The sequence below is a fragment of the Uloborus diversus genome, chromosome 5 (assembly GCF_026930045.1).
Source record: "Uloborus diversus isolate 005 chromosome 5, Udiv.v.3.1, whole genome shotgun sequence".
Taxonomy (NCBI): domain Eukaryota; kingdom Metazoa; phylum Arthropoda; class Arachnida; order Araneae; family Uloboridae; genus Uloborus; species Uloborus diversus.
The window spans coordinates 85,975,344-85,988,995 of record NC_072735.1 but is presented as its reverse complement, the minus strand read 5'-3'; positions in this window follow the sequence as shown (position 1 = coordinate 85,988,995).

The following is a 13,652-nucleotide window of genomic DNA, read 5'->3' as shown; positions in this document are numbered from 1 at the left end:
ATCAGGGAAAAGTCAGGGAACTTTATTAATCAGGGAAAAATCAGGGAATTTGTAAAAAATAAAAAAAAAATGAGGGAAAATTGATTTTATGAAAAAAAAAAGTTTTTTTGCTTTACAAAATTTAAGTACTCTAATTCCCTACGCATTTTCCGCCAATTATCTGTTCGAAAAAAAAAGTAAAATTAATGAGGTGCGATTATACACTGCCGCATTTTTGTGTATCTTTTTTTTCTCAACGTCAAAGTATTGAATCTTACTTATTAACCACAGGATGAACTTCCTAAGATTGCTTCTGTGTCTATAAGGTTGTTTATTTTACCTAGCTTGAAATTTCCTTTTACGCTTTCAATGCTACGTAAAATAAACAACCATACAGGCAAAGAGGAAGCCTTCATTAATGCTTTAGCTCTTTTGCCTTTATTCCATTGTCTAGAAGTAATTAAGTACTGTAATCACGATTTCAAGAAGAAATCTTTGGTTTTTGAATTAATACTATAAAAGCTTAAAAGTTATTACTTCTTCACGTTTTTAATTTAATTGCTAAAATTGAACTTTCATTAAAAAAAAACTTGGTTTTTTGCCGTTATACTATTTGTTGTCACTGCAGATTATAAAGGTTTTCTTTTCTTCAGACTTAAGTAATTCTTTAATTTTATAACCAAGTTGTGTTCTTCTTTTACATATTTTAAAATTAACTAATTGCTTTTTTTTTCCTTGCATTTCAAAGTTGTTTGTTACAAAGACAAATTAAGATTTTTTTTTTCGTTACAAACTGAAATCATTTGAAACACTGTTAACTTGTGTACTTAAGTAAATATCTTTATTTTTTTATTGTTAAAATGCTGTATTCATTCATTAAAACCTATGTTCTTGATTAGAGAAACGCTCCCTATGAATGGATGTCAAATGGTTTCATCTGTTTTGCATAACTATGTCAATTAGTTATATAAAAATAACTACATTCATTACTTCCATTCTTTCACTATTACTTGTTATTCCTGCAACAATTATTATACTGTTTGAAAACTTAGTTCAAAATAATTTCAATTACTTTTTAGTTCTATCATAAATACACGTATGTTTTTAAGAATAATTTTAATAGTTTCTTAAAATTCTTATGCTAAGTGGGTTCTGGAAGTAAAATATTTTTTTTTTTCAAATTTTCTATAATCTTTCCTTGTATAAAAATTTAATATACTGTGTTGTAGGTTCCCCTCCCCCCCCCCCAAAAAAAAAACTGTCTCGACTTTTTTTTAAAATCATTTATTAAAAAGGTAGCATCTTTTTAAAATATATCTTTAGTTCATCAACTTTACACAACTTAAAATGTTTAAAATACTGCATTTTATACAAACATACAATGGATTTCAAGTAGAGCAAAGAAAGAAAACCATTCTCATTGGTAACGTAAATCAGGGAAATTTGGTGAACTTAATCAGGGAAATCAGGGAAAAGTCAGGGAACTTTTTTTCAGTTCCTGTCGCCACCCTGTAAATGCAATATTTTGTTTTTATTTCTTCTCATTTTTAAAAGTTGGGGGATAGACAGGGCCCGATCAAGACAAACTGGTGCCCAGGTCCTGAGAAGAAGATAGTGCCCCCCCCCCTCCATGAGAAAATCAGCACAATTTTAAAGTCAATGTTTTATCCTATAAATCTAATGTACTAGAAACCTACACATTACGACAGAAACCTAGGATTTGAATACCAAACACTTGATAGTCACCATACTAATCATAGTTAAAATTGCTTTACCTTAAGGTGAAAATGAGTTTAAAAACAATTTAACACTGCAAAAATAGCAAAAAAAAAAAAAAAAAAATCTAATTCTGACATTTAGCTTTAAAAAGGCTTCTTTCTGGCGTAAACAGAGGCAAATGTGTCGATCACATCATCGAAATCTAATTTTGATGGCAATGAATTTTCAACGGTCAATAAGGAAAACGCTTAAATTATCCTGAGAAACGCAGCTTCTCAATTGATTTTTGATTCTTTTCAAAGCTGAAAAGGAATGTTCACTGGAGCAGAAAAAAAATGAAGGAAGTTAATTTAGGATATATTTTAGTGCCCCTAAATTTGTGGTGCCCAGGTCCGCGGACCCGCCGGACCGTGCGTTAATCAGGCCCTGGGGATAGAGCTACAAATTAATATGTATTTTTTTTCTTTTTAATGGGTATTTTCTACTCTGATAAATGACCCCGAAGGATAAATCAATATCGAGGAGTTGCTCATCATTTTTATGTGCTGTGTTTCTGGCAATGCGACATTTCTGAGCATTTAAAAATTTTTTGACAGACTCTTAACTCTTTTCGGGGTGCGGCAATTATACCGATGCGGCGTATCTACTGTAAGTTATTGTACTTATTGCGCCTGATCAAAGGGAGGTGGGAAAAGAGATATATGCAGGCATTTGATGCCAAGTGCTCCCCCCCTCACTCTCAATTTCGTGAACAATTTCCGAATGAATATTTTTGTTGTTTGGTGAGGATTGAGATAAACTATTTGCCTTCCCTTTTATGTACATAGAAACATTAGTAACTGATCTTTGTCTTTGATAAAAATGGTATGTTTACCATGCATGGATGTTTCCTTTTATTTTCGTGCCAAAAAATTTTGGAACAAGAAGGACGTAAAAATCATCAAACCATTAAAACAATATTCGTTTTTATTGCTTGATTAAAATTAGAACTGACTCATCACTTTGATTCCCTCCCTCGAACCCCCCCCCCCCCCCGGAGGTGGCTAGCGAAGGATGTATACTGAATGCAAATTTTTGCAAACAAAAAAAACCGCACAAACATGTATAGCTAAGCATTAATTTTCCAAAGCCAGGGAGGGGAGAAATTGACCCCCATAATTGACGTGCCTGAAACAAAAATGTATGTTGAATGCTAAAAATACATAACATAGTACAAACCCTTTAGTTGAATTATTTCGTTATTTATTTAGTTTAATTATTTTGTTATAAATTTTATGCCCCATATTTAAGAACACATTTATTTTAGTTCTGTATTTTCAGTCGTTTTCCTTTTTTTTTTTTTTTTCAAATTCAAACATCTGCCTCTGATTATGCAAGAATGCATGTCAACTGCTGATTATTTTTGACTAAAACTAATTTAATATTTGCTTTGCTTTTGTATCATGGTTTATGATAACAGGAGCTGAAAGTGATAGTATTTTTAAATGATAAATGGATGCTCTTGAAGGAATGTTTTCGTTTTTGACAAAACAAATCTGAAACAAAAATGGTTTTATTGAACCAAAATAGGAGTTTTATTATTATTATTATTATTATTATTTATTTATTTATTTATTTATTTATTTATTTTTTGCGATCGCTATATTGCATTTTATTCTTTCACACTTAAAAATTTTATTACTGTATTGGTGAAAGGTGTTTCTTTGTTTAGATTTTTCATATTTTTGTAATTACTATCTTTGTTTCCACTAGTTTATATTCCATACTAATGATTGTCAGTCGTCTTGACGTGTGTGTAGTCCTATCTCTTCCTATTTTTTCCTACTTTTTTAAGCGATTTTTTTCCTACTTTTCCTACTTTTTTAATTTTTGATTCCTTATTTCCTACTTTTTCCCCTCAAAAAACCACTTCGGGGTCTGCTCAAAAAGTAATGCTACGTTCTGGTTGAAATTTGGAATGTATGTGAATCCATATGTAAACAGGCTTTGGTTCAATTTTGACGCCGATCGCTCCAAGAGGTGTTGATTTTTTTTTTTTTTTTTTTTTTTTTTTTTGCGAATAAAAAATATTTTTATTAATGCAACAATAAGAAAGATAAATCGTAATAGATTGTCGTCTGCGTATTTCTCGTGATTTTAATTGAATGGAAATGATCGGAACATAGACTAATAATAAGAGTAGACCGAGCTACGGCAACCCTTTTGCTGCTCATAAACCAAACCATGTGACTGGTGGATATCCTAGCAACAGCGGGCGTTAATCGTAGCAGACGATCAACGCCAGCGCGAAATAAAATAAATAGAATTTATGGAACACGGAAGAATGATCTTTTATGGAGTCCGATTTGTAAATTTGTTATTCTAATTTGTAAATATTTTGTTAATATAGTGAGTTTTTCGTTTAGATTGTATTGTGCATTTTCTTTAGTCAATTTCAATAACTCTCTAAGCAATAAAAGATGCAAGCGACCAAGAAGAATCAGCAAACGGTAAGATTTTTACCTACAGTTTCAATTTAAGATACCGATTAGTACATTTTTGCGTTAACGCAAAACGTTTACGCCATTTCGTACACGCCAACGCTGACAGCTCCATATGAAATACAAGTTACCGAAAACTGATCAAAAACTATTACTAATGTCAAAATAATGCATAACTAAAAGAAAAACAGTTCAATCTCTGCACCTGGAAGTTTTTTTTAATGAAAACAAATTGTCGTAAAATACATGTCGAGTGCCAAACTGTAGATAATGCTGCCATCTAGCAACCATACTGCCAAAGTCTTCGCCAAGCCCTTCCACTAGTCACATGATACATCTATGAACCAATTTTCTTCATCTGCAAGAATGAGAAAGCTCGGTCTACTCTTATTATTAGTCTATGGATCGGAAATATTATCTCAATGATTTAAAATTTTTAACTGTTGCCATCTTATGTTTGTTAACAAATAAAATATTTGTAATTAATTCAAGCAAGGCTTTTAAAATAACTTTCAATTTTCGCACTTTGCTTTGCTTTTGCAATAATTCAGACATTCGCAACTCCAACGAACTATAGGGGGCACTGAAGTCACTGTCTAATGGCGGAATTGAAAACTAAAACAAACGCACATGGTAACGAAGAGAATGCTAAAAGTGTTGTGATTTTTGTTCGGACGTATGATTTTTTCGCTTTATTCTTTTTAAATTAATTTTCAAAGTCTTGTGGATATTCTGGCCCACGTAGAAAGAAATGAGAATTCAAGAAGCATTACTAAACATCAAACATTAATGCAAAGTACGTAGTTCATAGTTCTAAGCAGCCATTTTCACGATGTTGAATTCGATATTTATCAATTCTTGATAAAACTAAATAATAATTGTGGCCTGACAAGAATAACAATTAATGCTAGAAAATTTAATATGACATTACAAATTATTACCAAAAGAAGATGATACTTCTTTGCTTTGCTTTGGCTAGCACTTGTTTTCCATTTGTAGCCGAGTTATTTCTCTTGAATTCCCGAATCGGTTAATTTAAAAATTTTCTGTTTCGATTTTTCTAATTTCTGAGTTACGATTTAATTGTGTCATGTTATGCAAATCATCAACAAAATTCTCACGGATATATGGTGGTAGTTTTCTTTTCAGTTGATTGACCATTATTTCTTTTCACTTATCGAATTCTGTAATCTTACTACCATTTTATTCCACTCATGATAAAAATTAAAAATGGTTTAACTAAAAACGCGAAATCTCGCCAAGGCTACTTTGCTCGCACTATACTATAGAACTATAACCCTAAACAAATTTGGCGAAACCTTTCAGCTGAGAATAAAAGGAATAAAGTAAATTCTTTCTCGGTTATTCATTTTGTTCTACGATAATATATTCAAGAAAATATTTTGCATACTGTCCATTCCAACTAAATGCTGCTGTAAAATATGGTAAGTTTAATTAATTTAAGATTAAAAAAAAACCCATATTCTTACAAATTCATACAAAACAATAAAATTTTTTACCTTGTATAACGTTATCCAAGTTTGTTAATCCAGTATTTTCGCTTTTACCAATTATTAAGGAAATAATGAAAACTAACATTATTTTGAGAAGCTCGAGAATACTACTAAGTGACGAATTAATTTCTGTAGCTGAAAGCAAACTAAGACACATCGATTGCGTTAATAAATACTCAGAACAAACTGCCTGTGTTTACGTCAACAGACACACGTGGAACGCTTCATTTGCAGTTTTGTAAATCACCGCAAGGTAGCGTATTCGAGCGCTGGAGTTCCGAATTGGGATAGTCGTCAAGTTTTTGCATGTGTAATTTTGTTTTTGTTGGGAATATTGCTTCCTCGTCAAGCATGGGGAGGGATCAGAAAAAGGAAAAATATAGAAGAAAGTTTCGTGATGGCCACAACATACTAGTTGAATATGTTTTTAGTTTCATGAAGCAAACAGATTTTAAAAATAGGTATCAAAGCACTCCAACTTAAATGTTCACTTAAGCAATGATGTATTAAGCAAGGTAAATGTGTGAACTAAATTTTAATCAGAAGAATTCTAGAAAAAAAAAAGTAGAGCAGGGCAGGACTAGTCTTTTGAGAAAAATATTAGACAAAAAAATATATATATAGCAATAATAATACAAATACAAAAGTGACGACCAGCAACAGGCTCTGGGCCCAGCTAGGCTGGTCCTAGTCAATTTACAATCCCCAGTGAAGATCAATGCCCCTCTTAAAACTATCTACTCCCTTGCTCTTTACCACCTCTTCCGGTAAGCTGTTCCAAGGTTCCACTACCCTGCTAAAATGATAATTTTTCCTAATATCCATGTGAGCCTGAGATTTAAATAGCTTAAAACAATGACCCCTTGTCCTGTTTTCAGTGCTAAACTTTACTCCCATAACATCTTTCATTTTAATAAATTTAAACAACTGAATCATGTCCCCTCGGTTTCTTCTTTGCTAAAGACTGTACATTTTTAGCATTCTAAGCCTGGAATCGTAGTCTAAATGAGAAAGTCCATTTATTAGCCCTGTAGTCCGCCTTTGAACCCTTTCTAATACATTAATATCTTTTGTAAGATAAGGAGACCAAAACTGAACAGCATACTCCAAATAAGGTCTTACCAAACTTCTATATAAGGGCAGAAGAACTTCTTTAGATTTGTTTGAGATAGATCTATTGATAAACTCAAGCACCTTATTGGCTTTGTTACTAGCTATGCTGCACTGTTGACTAAACTTTAAATCTTGACTTATTAAGACGCCTAGATCAGTAACTTTTTTTGCCTGACTAATGACTGAACCTTGCAAATAATAACTTGTACACTTATTTCCATGCCCCAAATATAGCACTTGACATTTCCCAACATTAACAGCCATACCCCATTCATCAGCCCACTCCGTAATATGATCTAGATCCTCTTGCAGCTGATTTGCTTGTTCTTCATTTTCTACAGTCCCCATAACTTTGACCTTATCAGCAAAACAATTCATGTTCCCAGAAATATTTTTATGAATAAAAATATTTCTTCTTTTCATTTCAAGAGAGCTTCAATTAGTAGTTAGAATTTTAGTGGTTTTGCATCCTTATATAAAAGGATGTGTTGTTAAGGTTACAAAAAAGGCACAACCAACAAAAAAGGTTGTGCCTTTTTTGTTGTTTTATCATGTCACACATGTTTCTATGTGTGTCATTGTTGCTCCAAAATGATTCGAAATTTAAGTTTTTGCTGCTGCAAGCTGCTCCAAATTTGCAAATTTACTGCTCTAAATTTACCATTTTACTGCTCCAAAATCACCTTTTTCCTGCTCCCAAGATTGCTCCAAAAGTGAGTTTTGGTTGGCACATCCCTGAGTATCCCCTATGCAAACACCACTGCTTACTTCAAAACATACTTTTTGTCGCTCCAAATATACTATTTTCGTGCTCCAAGTTCCTACTAAACAAACTTTTTGGTGAGCCAAACCAAACTGCTTCTAGTACCTATTTTTCTGAGCCAAGGCTGCTCCAAAGTCACTATTTCTTGAGCCAAGTTGCTCCAAAGTTACTATTTGCCTGAGCCAAGCTGCTCCAAAGTCACTATTTCCTGTGCCAAGCTGCTCCTAAGTCACTATTTTCCTGCGCCTGAGATTGCTCCAAAAGTGCATTTCAGCTGGCGCATCCCTGTTATTATTATTATTATCTTTCATTTTTCTTCTTCTTTTTGAACTGATCTAGTCCTAAAAACTCAATTTTAAACTTCCTTTTGCTGACTTCAAAAGAAGGTTCAGGAGGCAACCCCCGTTTTTTTTTTTTTTAATTGCATTTTTAGAAACTCAATTTTACATATACTAATGTACAGGGTAAAGGGGGTCTCTTCCTAGAAAAAATTCCGAAACTAGAGAGTCTTAATAATGCAAATTTAGACATTCTTTTTAGTTAAGGCGAAGGAGGGGGTTCTAGGTAGATATTTTTTCTAAACTGAAGTCAAAATTGAAATTTTAAGCTATCTTTGGTGATGTTAGGGTTTGGATGATCTCCCCAGAAATGTTTTAAAATTAAAATTCTAAAAACGTTTAAGTGATCTTTTATGATGAAAAAAGTGCCTGCACAATGAATCTTTTTTTTATTATTATTATTCAATAACAGAGCTAGGCTTAACTATATCCCCTTTCCGCCTTGAACAATTTCCGTACTCCGAGATACTCCCTTTTCCAGCATTTCTTAGGTTCTCCTCATGTGAATGTGAAAACATTGAGCATGCTTAGGAAATGTGTGCTCGTAATATTATTTTTCCATAGAATGGTTTTGCAGTTTAGTGAAGCTGAATAGAATGACCTTGTAAATGATTCAGCTCTCTCCAGAAACACAACTGAGATATTGTCCTACAAGCTATAAGAAAAGAAAGCGTTGGATTCATGTGGATTTTTTTTTTTTTTTTTTTTTTAAGTACAATAAAATTCTTTTTTTTTTTTCGGAAGAAAAGCTTTTTGTTAAGAGAGGAAACCAGTTTAGGAGGCAGGAATTTTAGTGTTTTTTTTTTTTTCCTGATTTTTTTCAGCAGGCAAGGAATGATCAGAATTTGTTCAACCTTAAAAGATATTTTATTCATATTTTAAACTGGCATTCCCGTACCCGGCATTGCTCGGGTAATGGAATTAGAAGATGTTAACATTGCTTGGTGCACCTAGTTTCAAAAATCCCCTATAATAATTACTTATTCCTTATAACTTTTTCTAATTTGGGGAGGATCCCGGGGCCCCTGGACTCCTTACATATATGCCCTTGTCCTTAACCGATCTTTAACTGTTACTAACGATCCTTTTAAAGTATTGATTATCTTTGCAAACACAGGCCATCCACATTTTATTGTTATACCTATGTTTAAGCAAGAACTTCTTTGTATGTAACATTTTTAGTTTTTTTTTTCTGGTGCTAAAATTATTAAGCTGCTTGATGAACTGACTTTGGAGCAAACTACATAACATTGGCCGTGTGAAAAAAAGTCTTCTCTTAAATCGATCTCTGCTACTTTTAATGTCTGTCCTTGTGACTTATTAATGGTTATTGCAAAGCAAACTTTAACAGGAAACTGCACTCTTCTAAATTCAAAAGGATAGTCCACCTGTGATGATGTTCTTAAAAACTTTGTTTCTAGTTTTGAAAAAACGAAAGCAAAAGACAGAAACATTTTGACTTGAGAAAAGCCTCAAAAAATCACGTGAGAAACAAAACCAATATCAAATTTATAGTTCGTTACGACCAAAAGTTGAGATGAAGTACTGAATAATGATTTGAATGGAGGAAAGCCTTCGAAAATAAGGGATTTGAATTTCAATGACAGGTTTTAATTTCGCAGAAATTAAGGGGTTTTAATTAATTTCTCCCGAACTAATTGAGATTTCGAAAAATCCTTTCTTAGTGGTTACTTTCGTAATCATGCGGACATGTCTGCCAAATTTCAAGTCTGAAACTTCAGCGGTTTCGGCTGTGCGTTGATATATATATATATATATATATGTACATATGTTATCTCAGGACATTGATTTTTATATATTAAGATTGATAAATATCGAATTCAACATCGTGGAAATAGCTGCTTAGAACTGCGAACTACGTAGTTTGCATTAATCTTTGACGTTTAGTAATGCTTCTTGAATTCTCATTTCTTTCTACGTGGGCCAGAATATCCACAAGATTTTGAAAATTAATTTAAAAAGAATAAAGCGAAAAATATCATACATACGAACAAAAATCACAACACTTTTAGCATTTTCTTCGTTACCACATGCGTTTGTTTTAGTTTTTAAGTCGGCCATTAGACAATGACTGCAGTGCCCCCTATAGTTCGTTGGAGTTGCGAATTGCGTTAATAAATACTCAGAACAAACTGCCTGTGTTTACGTCAACAGACACACGTGGAACGCAACGTGGCAATGTTTTAGTTTCATTTGCAGTTTTGTAAATCACCGCAAGGTAGCGTATTCGAGCGCTGGAGTTCCGAATTAAAGCCCCTTAATTTCTGTGAAATTAAAACCTGTCATTGAAATTTAAATTCCTTATTTTCAGAGGCTTTCCTCCATTCAAATCATTATTCAGCACTTCATCTCAACTTTTGGTCGATTGTGAAGTTTAAATTTGATACTGTTTTTGTTTCTCACGTGATTCTTCGAGGCTTTTCTCAAGTCAAATAATAATGTTTCTGTCTTTTGCTTTCATTTTTTCAAAACTAGAAACGAAGTTTTTAAGAACATCATCGCAGGCGGACTATCCTTTTGAATTCAACAATCAGGCGTAAAAAATAAATTAAAAAAGCATCATGATTTCGTTTCCAAACAATGACGACAATATTAAAATACTTTTAAGAAATTAAATCCAGAAAGATGGATTTAAAATACGTAACTATGGAAACACAAAATGAAATAAGTTTGAGGAATTAAAATGCGAAAGAAAATGGTTCACAATTTGAATGGAATCGCGATTTCTTAAACTTGATTTAAAAAGGCTTGTATCTTTTTTTCCTTTCGAGATAAAAGCTTATTTTTTCGACCATAGGTCGAGTTAGATCTGGAGTAAAAAAGGTCGCTTTTTCCAATGGCGTCAAAAAGAAAGCTGTGTGACAATTCCTTCACTTTTTATTGATTTATTTAATGAAGTTTTATTGTTTTCGAGCTGTTCTGCAAACCTTCTCAGGACTCAAAGGAACAAACTGTGAAAATTTCAGCGCAATCGGCCGGGTAATTCTCGAGTTTTGCGAGTTCAAACAAACAGACGCTTTTTGGGGACTTCATTTTATACTATGTAGAGAAGAGTCCAGGGGTCCCGGGATCCTCCCAAAATTCGAAAAAAAATATAGGTAATAGGTAATTATTACAGGGAATTTTCGAAACTAGGTGCACCAAGCACTGTTAACCCCTGCTCATTCCCTTACCCGAGCAATGCCAAGTACGGGAATGCTAGTACTTAATAAAATTCTAAACTACTGCGCTTATATATTTTTTCTTTTTATTATTATTATTGTTATTTATTTATTTATTTATTTGGGTTTTTACGCAGTCTGGTTTTTTGTTTTTATTTAATAATATTTTTTTTTTTACTATACTATGTTTTTTGAAAAAAATCTGTAATAGTAGATTGCTTGCTCTAAGGTCTTTGGGGAGTACTTTTACAAGTCACCTTCTCCCTTCTCGTCTGCCGCGTTTTACATTCAATATTTTTCAATTTATTATCGTCTGAAATGTGTATATTTCTTTGTTATTTAATTTAGTTATCGACTTATCGTTTGCCATTTTTCGTAATGGCAACGAAAAGAGAATGAGATAGAATAGTGAAAATTTTTTGAGCAAAAATAGTTTTTAAAAGCCTGTTGAAGGCAAAAAATATTGTTTTACATTTTTACGCCATCAGTTGTTTTTATTTAACTTATTTCTTACTTTTACAAAAAAAAGAAAAAAAAAGAAAAATATTTGCGAAAGCTGATAAATATTATTCGATTATCCGGAGAAATTATTCGATTAAGCGGGGATCTTTAACATTGCATCTATGGGGAAACATTCAGTTCCGGGAGGTTTTATTCGTATTAGCAGGATATTCGTTTATCCGTTACCCAATTAAGCGGGACTGATAGTAGTTGGGGTTAACATAACTTCTCTTACAGCATTGTGAATGCTACTTAGATCCTAACTGCAGCATTACGACATTGTCAGTTTAGGCTTTCTCCAGCCATAGTTGGGAAAATCAAATAGGGTGGGTGGAGCATGGGAAGCCAACTATAAAAAGTAGTAGTTATATTCATGTGGATGATTAATTCCTTCTATTCACTTAGATCCATAAAATCAAAAGACACAGACGCGGCGGCGAGTGGCTCGCGTCGCTATTTTGTTAGTGCGGGTCCCCGCTTCGGAGACTTCAGTCGTCAACGTCAAAATTACAATTCACACACACACACAGCAAAAGATGATTTTTTATGTAAATACAGTCGACTCCCGCTACAACGCGATTCGACTTACGCGAAATAGCTATAACGCGAGGTTTTCAGGAACAACGAATTTTAGAGCTAAAGCGAATTGCTCGCTCTCAACACGAAAGTATTTGGAAAGGAATCTTGATGCTTGTATCGGCTTTGTTATTGACTACTAAACATTGACTTTGTGAATGTACTTTCATTCTTTTAGCATCACTCACTGTACAAGTTCCAACACACCGCACAACACAGCTTTATTAGTGTATCACCATTCCTCATTTTTCATTTATTTATTCTAAATATGAAAGCTGATGAAATATTGTGGCACCTAGTTACGTTGTTTCATCTAAATTTTGAAGATGGAAACAAAAAGCGAAAGTTTGTGACAATTTAAGGAAAGGTAAATATTCTTGATATGCTTGAACAACTTGAAAGTAAATCGAAAAGGTAGCACGACAATTAGGAATGAGTGAATCTTTCATACGGATAACTAAAAATCAAGAGAAGGCAATCCGTATCAGTCCAGACCTTAAGTTTTAAAATGAAGCTCGCATAGTAGTATTTATGCAAAATGCAAACAATATGAAATTGGAATCTGCTCTATTTCTGACGGAACCTACTTTAATTTGTATTGTAGTTTATACAGACTTTGAAAGAGGGGTGTTACCGTAGATGTAAATGTTACAAAAGTAAATGCGAGGCTACTGTATTTAAAAATATACTAGAATGACGATCAGACTGCGCAGCATAAATCATCATCTTTAATTTTTAAGTTATAAATGCAACTCATTGTATGTACTGAAAATATCGGTAGTGTTCCTATGAAAGACGGTGGTTTCTTGTAAGGCCAATCAAAAATTTGACAATTGGCCTCGCTAGCGTACATGGGCCTTACTAGGAACATCTACAAATCATGGAAATATGAACACTGAAACAGCGTTTGCAGAGTTTTTTTCCTTTTTTTTAAATAAGTCTTTTTAAATTGCTTTTATTTGTACATGTAGGGGAAAGTTGCCATCAATGAACCGGTTCCATGACTAGACCGCGAAGATATTTCCCGTACCAGAGTTTGTGCAGATGCGTAATCAGTTTAGTACCTTCCTTTTTCTGAGAACAGTCTACTGCAAAGTCGTCAAGTAGCTAAAATTATTTAATCATATTGTTAATCGGTCAGAAAATATTTCTACCATTATCTTACTAATTATTAAGATTTTCCTTTAGTTATAAAATGCTTTGAATATCACTGATCGTGAATTAAACATGGACATTGACTTAAAAGAGCTCTTTTTCAAGTACAATTCCCCATACTTCATGTTTCATCATAATTCGTCACAGCAGTAACACCTATACGAATATTCAAAATGACGCAGTTGCTATCATTGGATCACTAGATGTTTCCACGAATGGACCACCTGGCGTCCACTGTAGTTTCTAATTTAAAGTAAAACAGTATTTGAGACGGATTTTGGGAACGAACAAATTTTTATATGCCAAATAAAAACGTTTAACGATCATGAATC